General features: G+C 45.7%; 1 protein-coding gene across 3 annotated transcripts in view; it reads left to right on the forward strand.

Moving 5' to 3' along the window:
• The window catches only part of IL34 (interleukin 34), a 69,893-nt gene that overhangs the window by 16,079 nt on the left and 29,849 nt on the right, over positions 1-23,965 (forward strand). The window contains exon 1 of one of the 3 annotated variants that reach the window (XM_068529003.1): positions 20,368-20,506. The exons of the other annotated variants lie outside the window; for them this stretch is intronic. The gene's annotated coding sequence lies outside the window, so the exon portion shown is untranslated. Of the gene's footprint in view, positions 1-20,367; positions 20,507-23,965 lie in introns of those variants that run through there. 3 annotated transcript variants of the gene reach the window in all.

Below are 23,965 nucleotides of genomic sequence, written 5' to 3' on the forward strand. Positions count from 1 at the left end.
GCAAGCTGACTACTCCCTGCCACCCTGCCCCTGGCCGATAGTTCCTGGGTCCTGACACTCTCACAGGTAGGGATTTAGCAGCTGCCACCTCCCCCTGTGAGTCCTTGCTGCCTGCCTCACTCTGGCTGGTTTCTCTGCGGAGCCAGACCCCACCTGCTGGGGTCTCCAGGGTTCAAGGATAACACTGTGCAGACAACACTGGCCTTACTGGGAGCCAGGCTCCTTGTCACTCAATGTCCCCCTTCTCCTTCTGTTAAACAGGACCCTCCTTGACAACTCTCTTCAGGGCTCCAAGTCTTTCCCATAGCTGTTGAGTTCATTCTGCCTTTTTTGCAACTGTGTTTTTTCCAGCCCAGCTCTCTGGGTGCCAAGACCTTGTCCACATGATTCAATTTGTCCAAGTTCCCAGGCTAGCACCCGCAAGTCAATAAATGCTATCCCTAATGGTGGCAATACGGTGGCCTCCTCTGTCTTTGGAATTACAGAGGAAGCCCTGGCAGGGACGGCGATTGAGCCAGAATGACCCAGTTAGTGGGGATGCCATTCACACCTTATGAAGATGCAGGGAGCTACCGTTTAAAGACATCTCCATGCCAGGTAGGGTGCTAAGCTCTGTGCGGGCACTATCTCACCAAATTCACACAGAGCCCAGGAGGTGAAGAACTGCAATTTTCCCATATTACAGATGAGGCAACTGAGGCTTGGAGAGGTTAAGTCACGTGTTCAGAAGCTCAGATCTTTCTCTCTCCCCATTGCTGCCTTGGAGGCTTTGCATTGGTAGCTGATCCGATAGCAGTAATATTAGTGCCACTTGCTGCTTGGTGGAGAAGTCGTACATTTAAGATTGCTCTCCTCCTCCCTCCTGGTACCCTCACCGCCACCCTGGGAGTGGGCCTGGGTAGTGCTATTTTGTGGATGAAGAAGGTGATTAGGGGCTTCCCACGGTCCCATAGTGGAAGGGGTACACCAGAGCAGGGTGGTGATCCTTCTGGCCCCCCTTGCTCTGCAGGCCCCTTCCCACCTCCACTGCACTGGGTCTCAGGCTATGTAGCCCTCCTGCTTGTCTCTTTGGACGGTCTGTCCCAGGCCCCAGTGAAGCGGTTCTGCACAGAGCCAGCAGACCAGCTGGCCCAGCAGAGGCTGGGCTGGGGCCAGGTGCTTTCCAGCATCTTCCTGCAGCTGGGAAACCTTTCTTGGATGACATCTCTGCAGAGGGTGCCTCCTGGTCCTACTTGCCCTGGTTCCCCTCCCAGTCAAGAGAAGACCACTCTTCTCCCTGTCCGTGGAAATCACATAGGCAACATAATTTTTGACTGTCAGGCTGCAGCAACGGAGTTCTGGAACCTGTAAGCCTATACGGCGTGACTGTTAACCCCAGAGGAGGAAGCTGAGGCTGGTTCAGAATCTGGGACTTAAACCCTGGGCTGTCTGCTGGCAAAGCCCATAACATTGACTGAATAATTTTTATTTTATAATTTTTAAGCTTTTAAAAAGTAATTAGTGGGGTTTTTTTTAGGACAGTTTATCAATAGATTTACAGAAAGAGTGAGGAGAAAGTATAAAGAGCTCCATATGGCCACCCTACCCCAGTCACACAGTGCCCCTTGTTATTAACATGTATTATTAGTGTGGTAAGTTTGTTACAATTGATGAATCAATATTAATACATTATTATTAGTATATTAAAACATTATTAAAGTTCATAGTCTACATTAGGGTTCACTCTTGGTGTTGTACATTTATGGATTTTTGACAAATGTATAATGAAATTGTGACAATGTCAGAATAGTTTCACTGCCCTACAAATCCTCTGTGCTACACCTATTCATCCCTCTCTCCCTGCATCCTCTGACAACCACCAATCTTTCTGCCATCTCTGTAGTTTAGCCTTTTCCAAAATGTCATACAGTTGGAATCACACAGTATGTAGCCTTTCCAGATTGGTTTCTTATACTTAAAAATATGCATTTCCAGTTCCTTCATATCTTTTTGTGGCTCGATAGCTCATTTATTTTCAGTGCCTAATAATGTCCCATTGTATGGATGTACGATAGTTTATTCACTTATTAAGGGATATTTTGGTTGCTTCCGGCTTTTGGTGCTTATTAGTAAAGCTGCTATAAACATATGTGTGCAGGTTTTTATGTGGACATAACTCTTCAACTCAGTTGGGTAAAAAGAGCATTACCACTGGATCATATGGTAAGGCTATGTTTAACTTGTAAGAAACCACCAAACTGTCTTCCAAAGTGGCTGTACCATTTTGCATTTCCACCAACAATCAATGAGCACTCCTGTTGCTCTACTTCTTGTCAGCATTTAGTAGTGTAAGTTTCTTGGATTTTAGCCACAAAGTAATAGGTGTATAGTGCTATCTCATTGTTGTTTTAGATGTAATTCCCTAGTGACATATGTTGTTGAGCATCTTTTCATATGCTTATTTGCCATCCATATATCTTTTTGGTGAGGTGTCTGTTCAGATTTGTTGTCCACTTTTTAATTGGGTTCTTTTGTTTTTTCTTGTTGAGTTTGAAGAGTTTTTTGTATATTTTGGATACAAGTCCTTTATCAGGTCTTTCGTAAATATTTTCTCTTCATTTTCTTAGCTGTGTCTTTTGCAGAGCAGAAGTTTTAAATTTGAATAAAGTCTAACTTACTAATGTTTCCTTTTATGGATCGTGCTTTTAATGTATATAATAACTCATTACCAAACCCAAGGTCACCTGGATTTTCTCCTATGTTATATTCTAGAAGTTTTATTCTTTTGCATTTTACATTTAGGTCTAATATCCATTTTGAATTAATTTTTGTAAAAGGTATAAGGTCTGTGCCTAGGTTCTTTTTTTTTTTTTGGTATGTGGATGTCCACTCGTTCCAGTACCATTTGTTGAAAGGACTATCCTTTCTCCATTGAATTGTCTTTGCTCCTTTGTCAAAGACTAGTTACTTATATTTATGTGGGTCTACTTCTGGGCTCTCTATTCTGTTCCATGGATCTATTTGTCTATTCTTTTGCCAGTACCACACTGTCTTGTTTACTGTAGCTTTATATAAGTCTTGAAGTCAGGTCGTGTGTGTCCTCCAAATTTGTTCTTCAATATTGTGTTGGCCATTCTGGGTCTTTTACCTCTCCATATAAACTTTAGAATCAGTTTGTAGATATCCACAAAATAACTTGCTGGGATTTTGATTGAGATGACATTGAATCTATAGCTCAAGTTGGGGAGGACAAACATCTTAACAATATTGAGTCTTCCTATCCATGAACATGGACTATCTCTTGATTTATTTAGGTCTTCCTTGATTTTTTTCATCACAGCTTTATAGTTTTGATCATGTAGATCTTCAGCATATTTTGTTAGGTTTATATCAAAGTATTTCATTTTGGGGGTGCTAATGTAAATGGTGTTGTGTTTTTATTTATTTATTTTATTTAATTTTTTGGTTGTGTTGGGTCTTCATTGCTGCACGCGGGCTTTCTCTAGTTGTGGCGAGCGGGGGCTACTCTTCATTGCAGTGCATGGGATTCTCATTGCGGCAGCTTCTATTGTTGTGGAGCACGGGCTCTAGGTGCATGGACTTCAGTAGTTGCAGCACGTGGGCTCAGTAGTTGTGGCTTGCGGGCTCTAGAGCGCAGGCTCAGTAGTTGTGGCGCACGGGCTTAGTTGCTCTGCGGCATGTGGGATCCTCCCTGACCAGGGCACGAACCCGTGTCCCCTGCATTGGCAGGCAGATTCCCAACCACTGCGCCACCGGGGAAGCCCAGTGGTGTGTTTTTAATTTCAAGTAGATAATATATGTGCACAGTAAAAAAAAAAAAAATCAGGGACTTCTCTGGAGGTCCAGTGGTTAAGATTCCATGCTTCCACTGCAGGGGGCATGGATTTGATCCCTGGTCAGGGAACTAAGATCCCACGTGACGCACGATGCAGCTGGAAAAAAAAGAAAAAATCAAAAGATACGATTGGTTTACAGTGAAAAGTAGCTTCCTCTCTGTATCCCATTCCTTAGGACTCTGTTTTCATCTGTCCAAATACAATCACTGATACTAGGTTCTGTGGGTCCTTCTAGAGATTGACATACATACTCAAGCTCGTATTTATATTTATTATTCATTTGACAAACATCCATGAGCATTTACGATGGGCCAGGCACAGGAGATGGGGCAGAGAACAAAAGGAAGTCCTGCTCTCATGGAGCTTACATTTGTTGCAGTTGGCATCACCAACTAGATCTCCAGTCCTCACAAGAACTCTGCCCGGCAGGTATTATCCCTGTGGGAAGGGCTCAGGATTGAAGGAGGACTCTCTGGGGCCAACCAAATTCTCCAAGAGCTCAAGCAGAGAGGCTGGTCCTGCCAAGAGCTAGGGGCAAGGCTGCTCAAGGCCAGAAGAAGCAGGTTCTTGAAGGGAGGGCTTCTTGCTAAGGCAAATGGGTGGAGATGAGAAAGAAGTGAGGAGGCAGCTAAAGGAGGCTGCCAGCCCGGTCTGGAGCCAGATTCATATCAGATTAATGACTTGGAAGCCCTCCTATTCCCAGATGGCTGCATTTTAATTCCTTAGTTTTGTTTCCTCTCGGTTTCTTCTTAGACGCATTCTTCTGGGGTCGAGTCTAACCTTGTCTGGCCGACCTCAGGAGGAAAGGGATTTATCTATACTGTGAGTAACCCTGCCGGGGGAGTGATCAGGGTGTCCCCAGAGGTGCAGAGGGAACTGTGGTCATGAGAGGTTATGATGAAGAGCCAGGGAGAGGCAGTCAGCTGCTGGGATCAAGATGTCTGAGTGGCAGATGTGGGCCAAGTTGGCTTTCCCGCCTGGGTCTCCCTCCCAGGCTGGAGGTGACACTCTTAGACATGGCACTAGGCTCTCTGGCATCCCATTTCCCACGTCTGCCTCAGACACTGGAGCCAAGCCCTGCAGCCACATATATGGCACCCTCTACCCATCCCCCAGCCCAGCTAAAATTATTTGTGTCCATTTGCAATGAGGGTGGAGCTGTTCTTATCTGTATGTGTCATACATGTAGTAATAATAGTTCACCACTGACCCAGGCTGAGGGCCAGTAACTGCAAATTTCGTTCCCATGTTATAGATGAGGAAGCCGGAGCTCTGAAGCCAAATAACACTGCATTGCCTCCAGAGGGTCCCAGCACCCAGGGTGGCAGCACACACAGTTGGGGTACTTCTCCCCAGCTTGACACGTTTGTAAGTGCCTCACTCAGGCAGCTCAGGCGGTGCCTGATGTTGACCCTCCTGGCTGAGCTGAGCCTTTTCCTCTCTCTTAGGTTCTTGGGTGGTTCTCTGGCTCCCACCTTCCCAAGTGGCACTGCTTTGGGCCATTTCTGATTATTTCCTAGGCGTCTACCTCTTAAAGTGGAGTTACCCCCTCACAGGGTTTAACTAGTTTTATGGTTCTTGTTACAAATTGCCGGGTAGGACCAATCCAGAAAGATTGGAGTATTTTATCAATGAGCGTGTCTCAGACATATGTGTCTCTTACCAAATACATCTCTTTAATTCCTAGAGGCAGAATGGATTTACTTATATGGTGATTTACACTCTGTACAAATGTAAGCAATGTGCTCTTGAGCCCCTGCATCTGTTAGGTGTTACCAATTTTACTGAGTAGAGAATGATTCTTCATATAGCTGTACCTCCTGGGAATATACCAGGCAAATGCCTGGGTGGCTCCGGCCCTGAAGGGACAATTCTGTAAAGGGTCTAGGACTCCTTTCCATCTAGGCATGGCTCAAACCGCCTGGAAGGACTGTCCCCCAGGCCCTGCCAGGCACATGAACATCCAATAGAGACTCTTTAGAGGTCACCTTCCTTCACTGCAGGGCTTGGAGGAATGGTTGTTGTCCTGGCCTCCAGCTCCGGCCTCCAGCTCATCTTGCCCATCAGTGTTCCCTGAGTGAGTGTGTTCACCAGGTCATTCCCCTGCTCACAACCTGTACTGGCTCCCTGCTGCCTGACACTCAAGAGCTGCTTGGCTTTCAAGGCCTTCTGTAGTCCTGTGTTGGCCTGCCTGACCAAAGTAGACTCCCATGACACCCTAATGCCGCTTCTTGGCTCCAAGACAAAGGACCTTCTCTGCTGTCCCGAGCATTTGCCATGTGGGCCTCATCTCCACGCTTTGTTCACTTTCTCCCCGCTTCTCCCTCCTCAGTGTCTTCTCTTGTCCCCATTTTCCATCCTTCATCCTCTAGTTTAAGTCTCCTTCTCCTTGCCGTGAAGCCTACTTTGATCACTTTGGCCAACTTTGATCCATCCCTGCTTCAAACACTTATTAAATTTATCGTCCATAAAGACTAGCCTTGAACCATTCTGTATATGTTCTCTCAGCCTGCCTCCAAGACCGCCAACTAGCCTGTGATTTCCATAAGGGCAGAAAACTGAATGCCTGAGAGTCTAAGATGGTTCTGGGCATACTGCCTGCTTACTAGCCATTAATAGCAAGACACTGTATATGGAAACATTCTGTAACTCTCAGACAAGGCACCAAGTGCACAATAGGGCTCTTAGTGTTACCATATTCCACTGATTCACACCTTTCCCTCACTCCCCACATTTTAACATCTCTGAAATCAGGATCAATGGCAAATCACAATTTAACTGATAGGTTTTTCCTCCTCTTTCTCAGTGTCATGTAAAATATTGGTGCATTTTACAATCCATTGTGCATTAGACTTGATGAAATAAGGCGTTACTGGTTGATGAGAGAATCTGCTGATAGCTGTTTCTGGATTGGACCTGGGAAAAAGCATTTGGGAGAAATGAGGGAATTCTGGGAAAGATGAAGGGACACAGGGTGAGGAGAGGATGCTGGGAAAAGTGGAGGATGCTGGGGGAGATGAGGGATGCTGGGAGAAGTGGGGAATGCTAGAAAAGGACGGGAGGGTACCCTATTGGGCCCAGAAGCTTCCTGAATCATTCTGAATTGATTCAGCTATTCCTTCCATATTCCTGTCCTCTGTGCATATGCTACTTCAGAGGCTGATTCACAGAGGCAACCTCTGGGTCCTGTCTCTGAAGTTGCAGGGTGCTCAGGTTACCCCTCCAGCTCCATATTCTTTTGGGCTTCATCCCATATGCTGGGCCTTCCTTGGCCTCACAGTCAGGCTCTTCCAGCTGCATAAAGCTGCTGGGTGGGGGAATGTGGTCTCTTTTGCCTTCAGACTGCCCTCTAATGTAGAGCTATCAGCAAGGGCTTTGGGGTCAGACATATTTAGATTTAATGCTTGCTGTCCCATTTGCTAGCTGTGTGATTTTTGGCAACTTGTAGACCTTTCTGAGCTTTGCTTTCCTCATCTTTAAAATGAGGGTGAGGGAATTCCCTGGTGGTCCAGTGGTTAGGACTCCGTGCTTTCACTGCCGAGGGGGCAGGTCAGGGAACTAAGATCCTGAAAGCCACGTGGCACGGCCAAAAAAATAAAAATAAAAATTAAAAATGAATAAATAAAATGAGGGCTAGAATTTCTAATTCTGGTACTGATGTGTGTGTTGTGGGGGGGGGGGATTAAATGACGTAAAGTGATTAACATTAGCTATTATGATGATGATGATGACGATCGTCATTGTTCCTTTAGTCCTTTTATTCAAGCTCAGGTAGCCCCAGCTTCTCATGGACACTGCCTACATTGTCAACCCAGATTGTATGGGCCCCAAACATCCCTGAAGCAGAGGCAGCACCACCTCCGTGGCCATCCCCAGCCGTGACTGGGAGCTCTGGCTCTTTTTCCGTCACTCTACTAGTTTTCACTGAGCACCTCCTGTGTGTCCACTGGGGGCTGTGCCGGCTGAACACCAGAGCTCTAGTTTCATTGGAAAAATAAGGCAAAATTCCGGTTATGGCTAAAAACCAGTACAAAGAAAAAGAAATGTAAGTGAGGTTCCTTTTCAACAGAATGGAAGGTTTGATAGTTTTTCGGGGAAACTCTACAAAAACATCCAGAAACTTAGGATATAAAACAATCAGCATTTTTTTATGCATAGCTGAGCTGCATGGGAATAAGGATAGCCCTGGGCAAGACAGTAAAGGAAGTTGGGAGGGAGTGAGGCTGCTTTGCCTTCCCTGAGGGCCCTTCACTGGTCTGGATATCCAGGGAAGTAGATTTGAATAGCCATAGGGACTAGAGCCAAAGTTTTGAGCCCACATGAAGCAGGGAGGTAGAAATGAGACCCCCACATACAGCTGAGACTCTTAAGGGTTTAAGCTTCTTTTAAGTGAAGTTAGGCCAGAAAAAATTCAACCTCTGGAAGAGGCAGAGAAGGAAGATTTTCTAACTTGGCCTGGGTCTGGTTTGAGAAGGGGAAGACCTCCTCTGAGAAATGTATAATCACACATCTGCCCTCTTTTGGATTTGGGATCAAATTTACACTGCTCATGTGATTCTAGAGTCTCCAGGCCAGGAAGTGATCATAAAAGCTACTCCTGGCTGGAAAATTCATAGAGAAAGAAAGTAGAATGGTTGCCAGGACCTGAGGGGAGAGGTATATAGGGAGTTGTTTAATGAATATAGAGTTTCCATTTTGTAACATGAAGAGTCCTGGAGACTGACTGTACAACAACATGAAAATATTTAGCACTCCTGAACTGTATACTTAAAAATGGCTGAGACAGTAAATTTTATGTTATGTATATTTTACCACAATTTAAAAAACACACACACAAAAAACAAAAACAAAAAAACCCAAAAAACTACTCCTACCTGGTACTCCTTGGAACACCTGGAAGAAGCAAAAGCAAAACCTTCAACCCAGCCTGGTCAGGCTGCCCACAGGATGCCTGTCAAACTTGAACAAACAGTCCAAATTAGAAATGCACGAGGAAGCCAGCCACCATGAGGGAGTCAGCAGCAAGATCAGGAAAGAAAGCAAGAGAATCAATCTTATGGTTACCAAAGGGGAAATGTGGGGGGAAGTGATAAATTAGGAGATTGGGATTAACATATACACACTACTATATATAAAATAGATAACTAATAAGAACCTACTGCATAGCACAGGGAACTCTACTCAATATTCTGTAATAGCCTATATGGGAAAAGAATCTGAAAAAGAATGGATATATATATGTATAACTGATTCACTTTTCTGTACATCTGAAACTAACACAACACTGTAAGTCAACTACACTCCAATAAAAATTAAAAAACAGCAAAAACAAACAAAATCAAGGTGTTGGCAGGGTTGGCATCTTCTAAGGGCTGGGTCTGTTCCAGGCCTCTCTCCTTGGCTTGTAGTTGTTCTTCTTTTTCCCATTTCTCTTCATAAAGTCTTTCCTCTGCATCTGCCTCTGTGTCCAATTTCTCCTTTTCAGAAAGATATTAGTCATACTGGGTTAGGGCTCACCCTTACCACCTCATTTTAACTTACCTCTGTAAAGACCCTGAAACCATGGTTAAATCCACTTCACCTGCCTTCACTAATCAAGGTTATTTTAAGATTTGCAGGTCCTCCAAGAGGCATGTAGCCTATAAGATGTTTGCCCGAGTTGTTTTCTAGGAACTTGGAGTCAGCTGCGTCTAGATCAAGCTGAGTTGGTTAAGGACTGGCTAGGACCACCCACCCTCCAGCTGGGCATGTGCAGTGTCCCCTCAGTGACCTCTTGAACATGCAGAGCTTAGGCCTGCGCAGAACCATGCACCTTTCTCCAATCACCTTTCCCCACGCTCTCCTGTGCCTCAAACTGCCCTGCTTTGTTATTTGTTATCCCATCAATACCCCAAGCCCCTTGCCTTCGTGGACTTGAGGTTTGTTCTCCTGATTCCTCACTGGGCTGCCTTGCAAATAAACCCTCTCTTTGCTGCAAAGAAAAATAAATAAATAAATAAATGTCCCTGGATGTTTACTGTCAAACAAACAAACACCACACCACCACCACCACCAGAACTGGAAACAAAGTAAAAGTCCCTCAGTCAGGGAATATTATGCAGCCATTAAAAGGTTTGGAGGGGGAATTCCCTGGTGATCCAGTGGTTAGGACTCAGTGTTTTCACTGCCAGGGGCCCAGGTCGGGGAACTAAGATCCTGAAAGAGACACGTGGCACAGCCAAAAAAACAAAAACAAAAAAAGATTTGGAGGGATTTTCCTGAAGAATTTTACTATTGAGTGAGAAAAGTAAGAAATAGAGACAGGTACTATTATGATCCCCTTTTTGCAAAGAAACTCCAAATAAAGCCAAACTTGACCCCAAACCCCACACTTGTATTCGGTGTATTTCTGTATAGATACATGAGCATGAAGAAGGTGGTGAAGGCTTCCCATCAGGGCTGCAGGTGAAGGAAGAGAAGAAGGAAAAAAAGAGAGATTTTGGTGCAACTGAAAATATCTACAATACTCAACCTTCAGCCTCTCTGCTCTGATCCTGTTTATGGAGTAGGATAACTGATTGTGTGTTTGTATCCGCAGGATAAAAAAATTAGAATACTGACTTGCAGATATGCCCACTGTGAAGTGGGGGAGAAAACAAGTTATATGGATCTGGCGATTCCATTTTATTCATACAAACAAGCATACCTCCTTCCTATGTATATATGCGCTCATGTGTTGGTGTGAGCAAGGAGAAAGGTGTGGAAGGACAGGTGTTGGCAACTGATGTAAAGCCGGACACGTGAGGTAAAGTTGGGGCATGTTACGTGCACCTGACATTTTATCTCCTACAGTTTTGGACGCCAGCAGTCTGAAATCAAGGGCCATGCTCGCTCTGAAGGCTGGATTCCTCCTTGTCTCTTCCTAGGTTCACTCCTGTCTTTGGGTTTGAGGCCCACTGTGGGAAAGGTGGGGGGAGGGTAGGAGGAGAATGGAGGGCTGCTGGTAGAACCCGAGGCTGCCCACCGCGTGCTCCCTGTTGAGGAGAGATGGACCCGACTCCCAGTCTATGGGCCACCGACTCTGGTAACAGACATTTCCAGAAGTTCTTGAGGAACCCTCCTTACTCAGGCTGGGTCCCCTTGTGAGGGACCTTGAGTGACTTCTCATCATGTGTTAGAAAGGTTTTGAAGGCCCGCCCCTTCCCAGCCTCCCGTCCTCTCTGTGCCTCCCTCTCTCTCACCCACCTGCTCTGTGACCAGGCCTCCCCATCAGTGTCAGCTGCTCCAGGCTAGGCTTGTAGCTTTTTGTCTTTGTGTGCCAACCCCTGGCACACGGGAGAGGCTCGGGTCACAAGCGCATGTAGAACAGACTTTGACTCATTTAACAAGTTTCACTTTCTCATACAGGTGGCATGGGCAAGAGTAGGGGTCGTGGTGGAACCAGGGAGGGTCCTGGGTCAGGCTGGTGTGTGTGATGAGAGGGGAGGCTGGCGACTCTCCCCTGGCCCCAGACCTCCCCGTTCCAAGTGGCTTGGGGACAGGGGGCTGCGTCTGATTCCCCTTTAGCTGCAATATATGCATGTTAGAAAAGACAGACCAGGCCCCCACTGCGGGCCTCCCTGCATTAATTAGTTAACACGGTGATTGAATTCGCCTCATGATAGGCACTAAGCTAGGAATTCAGTGGGGCTTATGTTCTGGTGGGGATAGGGGGGGATGGATGCGAAACTACTAATGCATGTTTAATTACAATTGCAGTAGCTGTTATAAAACACAGGCCCCATTGCTCTTGGAAGGTGTAACAGAGCAAGTTTGATGATGAGCCAGAACAGAGCCCGTGTGCCAGGGCCTGTGTCCCTGCCAGCAGCCTTGTTAGAGCAGGGCTTGAACCCAACCTCAACAAGTGTGAGGCCAAACATTTGCGGGAAGTTGGGCCTTGTGTGACCAAGACGCTCCCCACAGTGGGGACCTCTGCAAACATCCCCATTTCCCCTCCACCACTCCTCCCTCTCAACTCAGCTCGAAAAGGAGTTTCTCAAGCTCCATTTTTCAGGTGGGTAAAGTGAGGCCTAGAGAAACGAGCCGATTTGCTCTACTAGGTCCCAAATCAGTAGGGAGAAGCCAAAGCCAGGCTTCTCGGCACCGTGCTGAGCCTGCCCAAGTCCCCACAGTCCATCCTCTGTGAGCCAAAAAATGAGAAACAAAGCTGCTCTGTTCACCGAGATTTCTATTTTCTCCATTGTTCTCCACTAGGGACATTCCTGAATTGGTAAAGAAGGGACTGGCGCAGCCCGAGTCCTGGCAGTTGATCGGCTATGCTGTCCCTAAACCAGAATTGAAAAGTCAGGAGACAGAATTAGGAGAAGTCCGAGACTCTGAGGACCTCCCAGCCAGAGCTGAGACAATGAATAGATGCTCAGGACACTGTGATCAGGTCAAAGGAAGAGGGTGGGGAGGGGGCATGGGGGGAAGAGGGACAGTCCCCTTGGAGAGGGGTCAGCTGGAGCAATCAGAGGACTGGCCACCTTATGTGGGTCAGGGGCAGCATGTGAGAGAGTCTGGGAGGGTATGGGTGTGGGGGAGGGGAGGTGGGGAGGAGGGAGAATTAGGCTGGCAGGGGAAGGGGGTGAGGGCATTCTGCTCAGGGAACAGCAGGAGCAAAGGGATTGAGGCCGGTCAGTCATCGGGTGGCGGAAGGGGTGGGCTGCAGGGGTGAGAGCCTGACCCCCTGGTGATCCTGGCTCCATGGAGCAAAGGATCATGAGAGTCTTGTCCTGTGAGAGGGGAAGGCTGTCGGGCCTCTGGGAGGAGGGCTGTTCCAGACACCCCTTAGGCTGAGGAAAGCAGAGAACCCTCCTCTTTTTTTTTACTGTGGTAAAATATACATAACATACCATTTTAAACATTTTTAAGTGTACAATTCAGTGATGTTAAGCACATTTACAATGTTGTGTAACCATTATCCCTATTTCCAGAACTTTTTTTTCTTAAAGAACATTTATTTATTTATTTATTTATGGCTACGTTGGGTCTTCGTTGCTGCACGTGGGCTTTCTCTAGTTGCGGGGAGCTGGGGCTACTGATCCTTGCAGTGCGCCAGCTTCCATTGCGGTGGCTTCTCCTGTTGCGGAACATGGGCTCTAGGTGCGCGGGCTTCCGGGCTTCCGTAGCTGTGGCTCGTGGGCTCTAGAGCGCAGACTCAGTAGTTGTGACGTGCGGGCTCTAGAGCGCAGACTCAGTCGTTGTGGCGCACCGGGTTATTTGCTCCGCGGCATGTGGGATCTTCCCGGACCAGGCCTCGAACCCGCGTCCCCTGCATTGGTAGGCGGATTCTTAACCACGGTGCCACCAGGGAAGCCCGAGAAATTCAGTAGATTTTTATATGTTGATCTTGTGTCCTGCAACCTTGCTGAGCTCGTTTATTAGCTCATCTTGTTCCTAATTTTAGGGGGAGAACATTCGGTCGTTCACCATGTAAGTTTCTCATAGATGCCCTTTTTCAGGTTGAGGAAATTCCCTTCTATTCATAATTTGCTGAGAGTTTCCTTGACAGTGGATGTTGGATTTTGTCAAAGGGACAAAATCTACTACATCTGCTGAGGTGATCATAGGTTTTTCTTTTTTAGTTTGCTAACATGGGGAATTCACAATGCTCGATTTTCAAATGTGAAACTAACCTTTCATTCTTGGTACTGCATGTGAAATTAGAGTAGGACGTGGGCATCCAGGTTCCTCCAGAGCATCCCGGGCACTGTCCTCCAAGGAAACTGGGTTTAGTGCCTAGTCATCCAGGAAGAAGGAGGGAGGGGACAGAGGGCAAGGGCGGGGACAGCACGTACCGCCAGACACAGCTGCCTGCGTCTGCCGCCTCAGGTGAGCCGCTCCAGCTGAGCCAGGGGCCAACCTGGGACCCAGCGGCAGCTCGCCACAGCCTGTGTGCTTGCGGGGTGAGGCGGTCCCTGCTCTCAGGCTCTCTTGCAGGGTCTCAACGCTCAGCCCTTGCATCTCCTGGAGCCTCGTTCTCTGCATCTGCGAAACGGAGCTGGTGGTGGCTGGGCAGCCAGAGCACACGCACTGACCCAGGAGGCCGCAAGCTGCGGCCAGTCTGCGCGCCCCACGAAGGGTTCCTGAGTGCAGCGGAGACTGCCCACCAGGCCACACGCGCGCCGGCAGTTCCCTTCTCTGTGCAATGAAGGTAATGATCCTTCCTTCCAGGACTGCTCTCTTCAGTGAACCCATGGTGCCAAACCACTTAAATAAACCAGATAAAAGTGGCCGATGGACTATGTTCGAAGCTGATGCCCCCCACTTGCTAGCCATGTCTTTCCGCCAGTGGCTGAATCTCTCAGCCTTAGTCTCCTTACTTGTAAAATGGAGATAATGGTACCAAGAGGTGTGGGTACCGATGATAATTCGGTGTCACCGGACAGATGAGCAAGCGCCTGGCACAGTGCCTGGCATGTGGGAGATGCTGGGTAACATGTGGGGCATCTCAGGTGCCCAGAGCCGGTGCGGCTGCGGTGGAGACTCTTCTGGAGCTGGAGGAGCCACAGAAGCAGCCAGGGGCAGGAATGCACCCTGCCCTGGTTTAAGTGTGCGGTGATGTGCGTTTGCGGCGCCGCTGTGCCACGGGCCGGTGCTCTCAGCAACCCTGCCAGGCTGGCATGATCCTTGCGCCCCACCCAGGTACCAGCGGGGAAGGGGAGGCTCAGAGCTAGAGCTAGAATTGGAATCCAGATGCCCTTGGTCGTTTTGAGGGGTTTGTGCCTTTCTAAAAGGTGAAGGATCTCCCCAGGGTTGATGCTAACTCTGGTCCTACGTTGAAGGGTAGTTGAGAGAGGGAGCTGAGAGAGGAGAAGGGAATCAAGTAGCCAAGGAAGCTCTTGGTGTATTCTGTCCTTCCCCATCCTGGCCTTGGGCGGGGTTTTTCCTCCAGCTTCTTGGGCTGAGTGTTTAGCTGACCTAGTTCTCCTTCTCTATTGGCATTTCAGCATCTGGCCCAAATGCCCTACTCATTCACTCAGATGTTGTTCATCAGATGTTATTGTCTTCTGTGTGCATAGGCTCTGGGGACACAGTGATGAGGTCAGAACAAGGCTCTGGAGGCCATTCTTACAAGATAACATACAAGTGAACACAGCCAAGATAAATGCAGAAGTGCCCCAGGGAGTGTGACAGGGAATGACCTGGGCAGGTCAGAGAAGCCGCTCTATGCAGGTGATGTTTGAGTTGACAAGGAAGCAGCTGGGCAGAAATCTGGGGTGGGACGTTCTGGGCAGAGAGAACAGACATAGTCCTTAAGGAGGAGTCGGTTTGATGTGTAGCTGGAGGTCAGTGTCTGCTTGGACAGTGGGTGGAGTTGGGGGAGGGGTCACCTTGCAGTGTGTGGGGAAGTCAGGGGGAGCAGTGAGGACTTATTCTAAGTGCAGATTCCAGGATGCTTCTGAAAATGAAAAATATGCTTGTATTCTTTTCTCCCCTTCTGTCTTTTGTGATTTGTGGGGCCTCTTGTTTGGAAACATATTTGAGGGACTCTCAGAACTGGAAGGAAGTATTGGTGCCCACCAGATCCCCTTTAGCCACTGTTGTACCTATTTCCGGGCTGTCACGAACAGCAGACCCCATGTCATTCTCTAAGCCACCTTGCCAGAGTTACTTGGTGGGGTCACACCCCCTGGGGCAGGGGAGGCCACTGACTAGTCAGGGGTATGAAAACCCAGCCGCCTTGCCCTAGGGTGGGAGGACTCTGGTGTTATTTATTTAGTTATTTATTTTTAATAAATTTATTTATTTATTTTTGGTTGCGTTGGGTCTTCGTTGCTGTGCGTGGGCCTTCTCTAGCTGCGGTGAGCGGGGGCTACTCTTCGTTGTGGTGCACAGGCTTCTCTTTGTGGTGGCTTCTCTTGTTGCGGAACACGGGCTCTAGGCATGCGGGCTTCAATAGTTGTGGCGCGCGGGCTTTCAGTAGTTGTGGCTTGCGGGCTCTAGAGCGCAGGCTCACTAGTTGTGGCACACAGGCTTAGTTGTTCCGCGGCATGTGAGATCTTCCACGACCAGGGCTCGAACCTGTGTCCCCTGCATTGGCAGGCGGATTCTTAACCACTGCGCCACCAGGGAAGTCCTCTGGTGTTATTTAAAAATGCTTTAGCATCCCCAAGACCTGCCCTTCCCTATCCTCTCCCCTCACTCCTTCACCTGAAAGTTTTCTCCGGCGAGCTCTCCCTCAATAACTCATATAAAAGCGAACCCCATCTCAGGCTCTGCTTCTGGGGAAACCAAGCTTAGACAGGCCATTAGAGACCATGTGTTTTTTGGATTAGAAACTGAGGTTCTAGGTTTAGAAACTTCCAACTCTGAAAGTCCCTAAAACTGTGTGATTTACTCAATCATGCAACAGGTTAGTGGCAGGGCCAGGCCCAGGAACTACTCAACAGCCAGAAGGCATCAGGGGTATGGGGTGAGGCCTGCTGGTGAATGTGGTGCAGAGCCAATGTCGCAGCTGTGGTTTACCAGCAGCTGTGCTCCCAGATGAAGCTTCATCTCAGGTAAGACCCCCTCTGCATGAATTGCTCCAGAGACTTTATGTTCAGAATTCCACCCCCTTCCTCCTGTATTAGAGTAGTTCACACTAAAGTGTGAAAGATTGGCAGCTCAGAGACAATGCATCCTGAAAAGAAGATGCTTGTTAACCCCAATAAATCTGTAATTCGATGGACTTTTTGTCAGGGTGGTAAAGTGAGTTGGAAGAATGCATACAGTGCAATTCTGTAGGGTTTTGAGGGCGTGAGGGAGCCATATATCAGAAAATTGCTCAGCTTTCCCAAGGATCAGCTTCCCCACTCCCATTTCTGCTTCTCCTCACCCTCTTCTCCCCACAATCAGATACGTTGAGAAGTGCCAGTGTCTTCCTCACGTTTTAACAGCTGTGCCTGTCAAAGGTGCGAGTCACTGAAGGGGAAAGTGACTCAGCTAAAGAAATAATTTGGCCAAAAGTGCATTTTTGTAAAGAACAGACTGGTGATTTGAGCTAAGCTCCCCGGTAAGTGACTGATTTCTCAGAAGCACAGAGGACTGTGTATGATTTAGTAAATTTCCACACCATTTTCTAAAGGGCTGGCATCACTTGCTGGCTCAGGCAGGTTTGTGATATAGGTCTGGGCACGGCAGGGAAGGCACTCCTGAGGAGTGGCCGCCTCCCTGGACGGGGTTTCACCTGGACAGTGTTTCACCTTACCGTCCAAGTGGCCTTGGGCAAGTCATTTACTTTTTCCCTGGCACAACTTCCTCATCTAAACAAATGGAGCTGGATATTCCAGAACCTTGGTCCTCAAAGTGTAGTCTGCAGACCAGGAGCATCTACAACACCTGGGAGCTTGTTAGAAATTCAGAGTCCTGTGTCCCACCCCAGACCTTATGAATCTGTATTTTAACAAGATTCCCAAGCCATTTGTATACATATCACAGTTTGAGGAGCCCTGCTCTGGACAAGACCACTCAAATGTAGTCCTTAAACCAGCTGCATCAGTATCACCCAAGCTTGTTAGAAATGTAAGTTCCTGAGCTCCAGACCTACTGAATCACATCTCTGAGGGTCGGCCCTAAAAGCCTGTGTTTTAACAGCCTCTCCAGGTGATTCTTAAGCACACTGACCTTTGAGAAGCACCCTCAGTCAAGTAACATTTATTCTAGCAGAGGGTTGGCTGTAGAGCAGCTGTTGTATACAGAACTTGTTCAGTGCTGCTTTGCGGTTCTGGAAACGCTCACAATGCACTCCACAGCAATTCTGGGATGTTCTTTTGTCTTTATCTTGCTTTGCCAAAGAGAAAACTGAAGTTTAAGGGAGGTTAAGTGAGTTGCCCAAGATCGTTCTATCTCACAATGTCTTGTATAGCATTATTGACATAAGATGTTTCTGGCAAAGTCAGCTGTTACAGGGTAATAAAACTCCTCGTAAATATTTAAGATTACCTGTTGATAAATGACAGAGGCTCTTGAAACATGAGCTGGGATAGATTTTGTGGGTCTTGATCAAGGCTTAGGAGCTCATGAACTGCAGCTCTTCTTTTACAGTCTCTTGTTGTGATTAGATAATATGTTCACATGGTTTAAACATCATATAATAAAGGACTATAGTCAAAGTTTTTCTTTCACTCTTGTTCCATAACCACCCCGTACCTTCCTCCCTCAGGTAACTGTTTTTGTTTTTTTTAATTAATTAATTTAATTTATTTATTTTGGCTGCGCCGAGTCTTAGTTGCGGCACGCAGGATCTTCATCGCGCCACATGGGATCTTCATTGCACCATGAGGGATCTTTTGTTGTAGCATGCAGCCTTCTTAGTTGCGGCACACATACAGGATCTAGGTCCCCGACCAGGGATCGAACCCAGGCCCCCTGCATAGGGAGCGCAGAGTCTTACCCACTGGACCACCAGGGAAGTCCCCCCCCCAGGTAACTGTTCTTAGTTTATTGGATTTAACCTAATTAAAGCTGATCCTTGGCAAAGCTGTGGAATCTCCTGATATATGGCTACCCTCATGACCCCCAAAATCTCTGAACTTGCAGTATATGCATTTTTCCAATTCACTTTATCATCCTGACAAAAAGTCCATCAAATTACACATTTATTTTGGTTAACAAGCATCTTCTTTTACGGATGCACCATCTCTAAGAGGTTCTGAGCTGCCACTCTCTCACACTTTAGTGTGAATTATTCTAATACAGCATCTCTTTATACAAATACAAGCATATACAAATATGTATATATATATGTGTTCTATATAACATATATTAACTATATATAATAGCATATATCACATATATTTAATGCTTTGTCACCTCTGCCGACACGTTACAAACTAGAATACACGGTGCTGTTCTGTGCCTTGCTTGTTTCACTGAATATATTATGCAGTTCTATTGTGTGATAGCAGTTGTTTCCATTCTGTTATCACAGACATTGCTTGTATAGGTGGCATTTTGCCAGTGCTTATTATATGTGCAGGATAAATTCCCAGAAATGAGATTGCTAGGTATCTGCATTTGTAATTTCAAGAGATATTGACAACTTGCCCTCCTTAAGTTAGTACCAATTTGCACCTCCACCAGCTTTGGTTGAGAAGTTACTGTTTTCTCACCTCTTTGTCAGCTCGTTAAATTGTCACATCATTGGATTTTTACCAATCTGATAGGTGAAAAACAGTGACTCAATTGAGTCTTTTTTTTTTTTTTAATATTTATCTATTTATTTTATTTTTGGCTGCGTTGGGTCTTCGTTGTTGCACGCGGGCTTTCTCTTGTTGTGAAGAGCGGGGGCTACTCTTTGTTGCGGTGCGCGGGCTTCTCATTGCGGTGGCTTCTCTCGTTGTGGAGCATGGGCTCTAGGCGCGTGGGCTTCAGTAGTTGTGGCGCATGAGCTTAGTTGCTCCGCGGCATGTGGGATCTTCCCGGACCAGGGATTGAACCTGTGTCCCCTGCATTGGCAGGCGGATTCTTAACCACTGCGCCACAAGGGAAGTCCTCCTCAATTGAGTCTTCATTTAAATTTGTAATGAAAGTTTTAAACTTAGAATATGTGTTTACGGGCCATTTCTATCTCTTTTTCTATGACTCTCTTACTATTAGTATTCTGCTTATTTTAAAAATTGGATTGTAGGGACTTCCCTGGCAGTCCAGTGGTTAAGACTTCGCCTTCCAATGCAGGGGGTGCGGGTTCTATCCCTGGTCCGGGAGCTAAGATCCCACATGCCTGGAGGCCAAAGAACCAAAACGTAAAACAGAGGCAATATTGTAACAAATTCAATAAAGACTTTGGAAATGGTCCACATCAAAAAAAAATCTTAAAAAAAAAATTGTGTGGTTGCCTTTTTCTTTATTTCTAGGAACTGATTATCTACTAGGGAAGGTTGGCCTTTTGCCTTTGATAAAAGTCATGTCTAACTTAGTGTTTCTCTTTTATTTTGTTGATGGTTGGTTGGTTTTGTTTGCATGTGTTTTTATTTTTTGCTGTCAAATTTATCAGTCATTTCTTTTACGGCTTCTGAATGTTGAATCATAGGTACAAAGGTCTGCCCCGCTTCAAGATAACGTGTTATTTATTTTCTTCTGTTATTTTACATCCAAATTTTGATCCATTTGGAATTTATCCTGAGGTGTGCTGTAAGGTACAGATCCAACTTTTTTTTTTTTTTTCAGATGGCTATCTTTTCTCTGCTGAATTGAAAAGCTACTTTTATCATAAGCTGTTTGTCATAAGCTTTTTTTCTCATACATATGTGGGTCTGTTTCAGAACTTGCTACTCTTTTCCATTGGTTTCTCTGTCTATTCATGTTCACGGTTTTGCTTGCTATGGTTTACAATATTTAAAAATATCTTTTGGTGTATTGAAGGGCTGCCCCTTATTTTTAGATCTCTTTCAGGCTACTCTTGCTTATTTGTTTTTCTATTTGAACTTTGAAATCTGGTATATAATTACACACACACGTGTTGGTGTTTTTACTGGAATTGCTTTAATAAAAACTGAAGTATAACACACATACAGGAAAGGGAACAAATTGTAAGTATACGGCTGGATGAATCATCGTATAGTAAGGTGAACGATTACCCAGATCTGGAACTGGAGCAGTGCCAGCATGGAGAAGCCCCCCTCCGGTCCCCAAGCAGTTATTACTACATCGCCCTCTTCCAAAAGGTAATTATCATCCTCATTTCTTATGTCATAGATTAGTTTTGATTTTTTTAAAAACTTTATATAAATGGATTCTTTTGTATTTGGCTTCTTTTGCTCAACATTATATTTGTGAGGTTTTTTAAGTCTGTCCTCCTGCTGATGGACAATTAAGTTGTTCCCAGTTTTTGGCTATCATGAATAATGCTGCCAAGAACATTGTAACACATGGCTTTTGGTGCCCCTATATATACATTTCTGTTGGATATTTACTTACGAGAGAACTTATACATGGGATATGCATATGTTCAACTTCAGAAAATACTGCCAAACTGTGTTCCAAATAGATATGTAACCATTTACCCTCCTTCCAGTGGTATCTGAGAATTCCAGTTATTCCTAGTTCCTGCAACAATTGGATTTGTTGGTCATTTGGATTTTACTTACTCTGGTGTGTGTGTAGTGGTAATTAATTGTGGTTTTAATTTTCACTTCTGTAATGACTAATGAGGTTAAGCACTTCAAAATATGTATTTGTTGGTTATTTAAATATTCTCTTTCATGAAATGTATTGGGATTGCTTCAAATTTATACATTAACTTCAGAGAATGGACATATTGATGATGTTGGATGTTCCTATCCAGGAACATGGTATGTCTTTCCATTTGTTTAAATCTTCTGTGTCCTTTAGTATTGTTTGCAGTGTTTTGGTATGGATCTTGCACATTTTTTGATAGGTTTATTCCTAGATATTTTATGTTTTTTATGGAGTCTTTTCTAACTGGCTATTGTTTGTAGTAGTTTCTTTTTTTTTTTTTTTTAATTTTTATTTTTGGCTGTGTTGGGTCTTCGTTTCTGTGCAAGGGCTTTCTCCAGTTGTGGCAAGCGGGGGCCACTCTTCATCACGGTGCGCGGGCCTCTCACTGTCGCGGCCTCTCTTGTTGCGGAGCACAGGCTCCAGACGCGCAGGCTCAGTAGTTGTGGCTCATGGGCCCAGTTGCTCCACGGCATGTGGGATCCTCCCAGACCAGGGTTCGAACCCGCGTCTCCCACACCGGCAGGCAGACTCTCAACCACTGCGCCACCAGGGAAGCCCCTGTAGTAGTTTCTTAATTGATTCTTTTAGCTGTTCTAAGCTTATAATCATTTCATCTATAAATAGAAATATGTTTCCAATTCCAATTCCTCCTATGCAATTCTTTACTTTTTGTTTTTTTAATTGAGATATAATTGACATATAACATTGTATTAGTTTTGGGTGTACAAAATAATGATTCCATTGTATGTATATGTGTGAAATGATTACCACAATAAGTTTGGTTAACATTCGTCACCACAAGTAGTTATAATTTTTTTCTTAAAATGAGAACTTTTAAGATTTGCTCCTTTAGTAACTTTCAAATATACAATGCAGTATGGTTAACTATAGTCACCGTGCTGTACATTATATTCCTTCATCCAATTATTTTATCTCTCATTTCTTTAACTTATCTAATTGCACTGGCTAGTACCTCCTGTACAGTGATAGTGTGCACATGTGTGTTATGTCTGACTTTAGTGGGAATGCGTCTGGTGTTTGGTGTTTTCTAGTTAAGCAAAATGCTGGCTTTTGACTGAGATTTATATATTTTATCTTATTAAGGAATTACCCATTGATTCCTACTTCGGGATTTTTTATCAGGAAAGTGTGTTTTTTGTCAAATTTTGTCAAATGCTTATTCAACATTTATGGATTTCCTGGGATCTATCATTATGTTATACTATATTAAGAAGTTTCTGCGAGTTCCCTGGTGGACTAGTGGTTAAGATTCTGGGCTTTCATGGCCGTGGCCTGGGTTCAGTCCCTGGTCAGGGAACTAAGATCCTGTGAGCCGTGCAGTACAGCCAAATAAAAAAAAAGAAGTTTCTTAATATTGAACCATCCCTGTACTCCTGGAGTAAATTCCCCTTGGTCTTTTCTTTCTTTTTTGGCCACGCCACGTGGCTTGCAGGTTATTACTTCCCTGACTAGGGATTGAACTCGGGCCACCGAAGTGAAAGTACCAAGTCCTAACCACTGGACCGCCAGGGAATTCCCTCCCTTTGGTTTTTTAATGTGCTGTGCCACCCTACTGGAGACGGTTCTTTGACTGAGCCAACAGCTACTGTGGACTCCTCTGGAGAGGGTCTAGGGACATGTACAGAGTCAGTACATATGGACTGAAGTGTCTTTTCCTAAAGTAAGGAACCATTGGTTTGATTCTTTTTTAGCAAACCCAGCTCCAAACTCCTTCCTGGTATAATGGACAACAGAAACTGGGGTTTTGGGAATCCCCTGGTGGTCCAGTGGTTAGGACTCTGTGCTTTCACTGCCGTGGGTCCGGGTTCAATCCCTGGCCAGGAAACTAGGATCCCACAAGCCATGTGATGCAGCAAAAAAAACAACAAAAAAACCCCGACAACTGGGGTTTTCCATCTAGTTGGGAAAAAAATGCATGTTTCTGATCTTAGCCTTTTTTTCAGTTTAGCTCTGTTGTCGTTTGGTTAACTTTCATCTCAAAACAAAACAAAACATTCCAAAACCCAAAAAACAAAATTAAACAACCTTAATCCTGTTACACTTAGTTTTTGTTTATATAATGCTTTGGAGGATGTCCCAGTAGACTTTGGGACTCACTGCTCTATTGTTTATCAAGAAGGGAAAAAAGTTGAAGGAGTCTGGATATTTAACAAACCTTCGGGTTCTCAGTCACTGGGGAATCCAGTGCCCAATCCAAAGAAGAGGCATCCACTTGGCAGTGCAGCCAGTGGTTAAGACTTCCAGGCCAATTTGTCTGGGCTCAAATCCCTCCTCTGTCTACTGCTGTGTGACCTCAGACAAGTTATATCACCTCTCTGGTCCTCAGTGCCCTCATCGAAAATTAAAGATAATAATGGTCCTACCTCTAGCCTTGTTGTGAGGATTCGGTGAGTTCATGCCTGGCAAGTTCCTTGGCCATAAATGTGGGGGATCCGGAATGGGGATCAGAGCATCCAGTGCGGATTGGGCCAGGTGGTCTTTGCATTCAGTGACCTTCCTGACCTTTGCTGATGCCAATCCTCATGCAGATATCTGCCGGTGTGCTTAGACAAGTGACTGGCAAGTTCTCAGGGTCATGGGCTTCTAAGATGAAGCAAAATAATGAAATAAAAATTCCCCTTTTGTAAGTGTCTGGACTGCAGAAAGCAAAGGAATGGAAGATTCCTTAAGGTTGATATTTCAGATAATAAATTTGTGAGTTACTGAAGAGCTGGGTTAAAGGCTCTTGGCCCCTAATCAGGCTTTTCTGCAGCCTTTAATTCTAAGGCTTGGACCTCCCTCGGCAGTGGGTTGGCTCATTTTTGAATGGGGCATCTGCAGGGTGGCTTTCTTGGGTAGTGCTGCCTGTAGTCCCCATAGTATTTGTGTCTGAGAGGGTAAAAGAGGCATTTTGCTGTGGGCAGAGGGAACAGATGCGGAGGGTG

The sequence above is a fragment of the Eschrichtius robustus genome, chromosome 19, assembly GCF_028021215.1.
Source record: "Eschrichtius robustus isolate mEscRob2 chromosome 19, mEscRob2.pri, whole genome shotgun sequence".
Taxonomy (NCBI): domain Eukaryota; kingdom Metazoa; phylum Chordata; class Mammalia; order Artiodactyla; family Eschrichtiidae; genus Eschrichtius; species Eschrichtius robustus.